Source organism: Mytilus edulis, chromosome 11 (genome assembly GCF_963676685.1).
Source record: "Mytilus edulis chromosome 11, xbMytEdul2.2, whole genome shotgun sequence".
Taxonomy (NCBI): domain Eukaryota; kingdom Metazoa; phylum Mollusca; class Bivalvia; order Mytilida; family Mytilidae; genus Mytilus; species Mytilus edulis.
Genome location: NC_092354.1, coordinates 63014995 through 63020261, shown reverse-complemented (window position 1 = coordinate 63020261; position 5267 = coordinate 63014995). Strand labels below are relative to the sequence as shown.

The 5267-nt window shown below is 30.6% G+C and overlaps 1 long non-coding RNA gene across 1 annotated transcript; it reads right to left on the bottom strand.

The window, feature by feature from the left end:
* Positions 1-5267, bottom strand: LOC139494926 (uncharacterized). The gene is made up of 4 exons (XR_011657211.1): positions 5241-5267; positions 2087-2188; positions 924-1016; positions 1-107 (listed from the first exon to the last, which is right to left on the bottom strand). It is a non-coding gene; the product is annotated as an uncharacterized lncRNA (long non-coding RNA).

Genomic DNA, 5267 nt, shown 5'->3' with positions numbered 1-5267 from the left:
TAATCTTCAATAATTTTATTGAATATATATCCGTTTAAATTTTTTGTTATTAGTTACTGCAAACATACACTTTTTCCATCAACTTTTAGATGCTTACCCAGCTCGAGCTGAAATAAAATGACAAAACTTAATATATATGTCAAACTAAAATATATATATGAACATGATGAATTAAACACTTTATACAATTTGTTGGTTGAAAGCTTTTCTGTATTCTCATACATATGGAACGCTCGAACCGAAAGTCAGGATATATTATCACTTGAAGAGCCATTTGAACCGTAATTGGCATCAAATTCATAAACCTATATGATGTTCTGATAGAAATTGAATCTACATATTTTCCAATTGTTTCGATATCTTCAACAGCAAATGTAGTTAAACGTTGAATGCTAAGGTTATGATACATTCTGGGACATATATTCTTACTAGAGCCTTAGATAACACCTAGTACAAAATAAAATACCAACAAAACACTATTTTGTTGGTATTTGTTTTGTACTAGGTGGTATCTAAAATGATATTAACTAGCAGTTTTTATTAACAATTATTCAGTGTTTTGGATAAATGAAACGTAGAATGTATTTAGTAGAACTGTTAGATATTATCTTTAACTGAAACCCTCAAACCAACAAATTTGAAAACCAAAATTCTACTTTATTCCAGTCATGTGTCTCTTCGTTAATTCGACGTATAATACAAAAGATAAACATAACATTTATTTACATTTTGATTTCTATTTCATATTTTTATGTTCACTAGAAATACAATCAAATAAGTTGTCAACCAAGAACCAACTTTTGAATCACCAAGACAAACTAAATGTATTATGAACATCAGCATAGCTTTGAAACCATGTGCTTTAAAGGGAGGCGATTCATGTTCCGGTGTTTAAAAAACACGAGATTATTGTATAGACTTACGTGGTTAGTTGCATTTGCAAATCTGACACCCGTCAGTTCCAACTTTAAATCTACGAACACAGAATAGTTTACACTTTACAGGCTGACAGTGGGCTGAAATGTAAAAACAGAACTTCAATGCGTTTTGTCACTAGTTCATGGTTTACATTCTTAATTAGCTAGGCTACAATACGTCTGTGAATTTTTTTTTACGTAAAATGAGATTTTGTTAGGTGTCATTTATTTACAAAGTTGGAATGTTTTATAGTCTATCTATAACAATTTCTAATTTAGGAATAGCCGAATTTAATGAACACGTGGTAATGATCTGCAGATGAAACTTTTTTTTAAAAGAATTATTTTAGGTTTGGTTAGATTGGGCATTAACTAAAGAGGATATGATTGACTTGTCTTTATTAAAATGCCACACGTGTATTCATAACTTTTTCAGCAGCAATTATTTTATTTTTTCCTCTTCATCTAAACTGAAATTAAATATATCATTACAATTTTTTTTATAAAAAAAGCAATAGAAGGGAAATAATTCTGGTATTTTTTTGTTAACGCGATAGAAAAATTAATTGTGAATAAATTAATGTAAAGAAAATTAAACTAATACGACATCATGGTATTGTTATTAGGAAAATTGAAAAATAATATACAGAATCAATGAAACACGAATTCAACTAAAACCTAGCGGGGATATCAAGTGGACCGGTTGGTCAGCCTACTACTCTGCTCCACTAATGGTTATCATACATTTTATTGTATTATGCACAGTAAAACCTATTTTATCATCACAAATCGCTGAACTGACTAAACATACGGGGTTACTGCACCTGTACCATGTTTAATTAAAATACAAGATTTGCGAACTGTGAATGTGAAATTCAATAAAATGATTTGCAGAATAAACTTTTTTTCATTTGAAATAACTTCGTCCTAAATAATTATCATCCTAAATCGTATTGTGTAGCGTTAAATCAAAGCATACACATTTCAAAATTACAAAACGGTCCACATTCAACAGATATCTAAATGGAATCAGAAACAATAAGCAAGTTTTTTAGAAATATTTAAAAATTTCAATAACGAAAAAACATATGTTTTTTAAAGTGCTGATTTCAATTAAATTCAAAAACAAAATGTATGGAATATAAGATTAAGATATCATACAGACTTACGAGGCTGGTTGCATTCACACGTTTGGCATCCATCAGCTCCAATTTTAAAGCCGTTCTCACAGTACATCCTCTTCATAGCACAAATAACGATCGGGCAGTGAGCTGAAAATAAAAAAAAAAAACTTTATGGGTTTTTAAATGAACTCATTTTTCTGAATTAAGTAAAATGAAAGCACTTCTAGCAATGTCTAGCGGATATAGTCGAGATAGCAGTCCATTGGAACACTAGAAATAAGCTATATATATGTTCCGTACCATATGAGTATTTGGACCATACGCGTATAGTCATGACCATTCATCTTTTTTACATAAATGAGGCCGTTAGTTTTTTCGTTTGAATTGTTTCTACATTGTCATTTCGGGGCCTTTTATAGCTGACTATTGGCTTTGTCGTTGTTGAAGGCCGTACAGTTACCTATAATTGTTAATTTCTGTGTCATCTTGGTCTCTTATGGAGAGTTGTATCATTGGTAATCATATCACAACTTCTTTTTATATATACGAATACATTCATTACCATAAGCGTATGGTTTAAATACTCATATGGTCTGGAACATATATATATAATGAGATCAGTATTTTCATTGCTGTTAAAGTATATTGACATTTGTATGACTGTCCCGAATTTTCTATGCCAAGCAACATTCACATCAATAAGCATGCTCCTTACTACTTTTCGGTTCATTTTTTTATGAGCTAATGAAAAACAGCCTTCTAGCATTTTTACGACAGAACCAGAAGACCACGAAAGCTCTTTAAAACAGTAAGTAGAATAAAGTGTTGTCAGAAATATTGAAGGCAGTCGTGAACCAATGATATGTATTTTAGTCAGATTGGATCCGCAATAATTACTATTTCTGTGTTTAGTTTTACTTATGCAGTTGTTTACATTTACAAGTAGCAAATCCTGTATGGTCAACGTGGTTACCGGATTTACAATTAATCATACATAGAGATTTATTATTGCATTTGTCAACAAAAAATAATACTTTAGCAATTTGAGGTGTTCGAAGAAACTGAGAAAAAAAGAAGATAACAAAACAATATTTATTTACATAAGTTGATAAAAAAAAAAGGATATGCCATGCTAAATATAAACAACCCAAAATCGACTATATACAATAGTACACAAAATACAAGAAAGCGCTTCTGTAAGTTAACTTTAACAAGTAAAGCTTGCGGACCAAGACACTTGAAAGACAAACTTAAGAAGTATAAGTATTTAAGCACAAGAGGATCTTTATGAACAAACGGACATTACAGTTATCTTTATTATTACAGACATACGCCGATACATACACAATGAAAATAGAAACAACTAGCATAACTGAACACATGACAACAGTAGCTCATGGTCGTTGGATAAAAACATGTGTTTAAAAAGAAATGTAACACATATTCCGAACTCTAAGGTAATTTAAAAAACAGGGAGTCCACAAAACGGACTACATTCAACGATAACTTTCCACAAACTAAGTGAAAACAAAGAATAATATAATATGTACTATAAAATTCAAAAAAAAAGAAGTGAATTGTATGTATGTATTTCAGGCCGAGAGTGGAGAATCAGTGATAAATATAAAAACATTTCCATTATCTTAACTCTTTACCATGCGGCAAAAAATGTACTATTTTGCCGCAAAGGAACGATCAAATTTCAATCAATCATAACTTTCTTATTACTTTTATTACTTTTATAGAAAATAGTTTTTCAGTAATATTAATCACAGGTTTTGTAAAAAAATTAATTCATATTGGATCACGTGATAATCAGTCAAATGTCACGTGACAACAACAATAAATTCGGAAGAATGCAAAATTTCGGTACAAAATGTCCTTTTTTAAAGTTGATTTATGGAAATAGCATCAACAGAGCATTCAAATTCAATGTATACATACGACGAAAAAGAATCCTGCATGGTCTATTTATGTGAAAAACAGCAATTCTTATAGCCAAACGTGCTATGTTGGTGATTTGGGTCAAAAATGCTATTTTCGAGCTTTCGGGGTAAAAACTGTGGCTAAACTGTGCAACTGAAGTGCACCCAAACTTTATTCCCTTAGTTCAATTAAAAGAAGAAAAAAAAGTCTTCCAGCTTCAGCATCCCTTAGTTACCGATTTGCAATAGATTATCTTAGCATGTATGTCTCTATTATTCTATAAACGCCTATAGACAAAAGACAGAAAGTTAACTTTGTGACAAGGAAAAAAGCATTTTCAATTTGAAATTATAATTAAATTAAAGTCAGGTCAAGTTATTTAATATTGGTATTGGTTCTTTTTTACCTGATATTCACCCTTGCCAGATACAAACCTGGATCGCTTGATACTCAGCTTCGGAACCACACGGTTAAATTTGATTAAATTCATATTTGTTTTCAATGTTATTTGTAATATTTTATTCAAATTGACCTTACACATACAAATATTTGATTATAATAAGATATTCAGAAAGACGAAAAACGGCGTTTTTTTTTAAACATTTTACAAAAAGCACACAATGTGGGACGGTGTGTAAACAAGGGGAATATGGGGGAGGGTTAATTATCATTTTAATTCAAAAACAAATTACATAAGTAGTTAGAAATACATTTTATTTATACTATATGGCCTCTGGACCCTCAATATGCACGTTTCACTGGTATGGCCAGATATTCCAAGAAATAGTTGCTGAAAAATACTGACATGTTGACAATGTTCACTATTTGTATTCGTTTTTCGTATATAGAAATTAAACATTTTATAAGCTTAACACAAAACTGAAAATTAAAAACCTATAAGTGACCGATTTTTGCGGTTTATAGAAACCAAACACAATATTTTCATAATTCGAGATTAACACAACTCTAAAGTTTTATCTTTTAAATTTTAGTTGAGTTTTTTTAAAACGACCATAGCTTAGTTTTTAGCTTTAGCTTTTTTCAAGCACAAAGATCAACCCCAAAATACATAACTGGCATTTTAATGTGAAGCTGACTCTCACAGGTTTAATGATAGCCCTTGGTGAAATCTGTTGATAGTCAAATGGCAAAGGACTAAATGTTTGAATCCAAGTTTTTCGCATAAAAAGTGATTTTGACCCCAACTCGGGTCATAGGAACGGTAAAGAGTTAAAAAAAATAACTGTTGCTAAAAACGCATTGATGTACTTACAATTTCGTGATGATCGAGCCTAAAAAG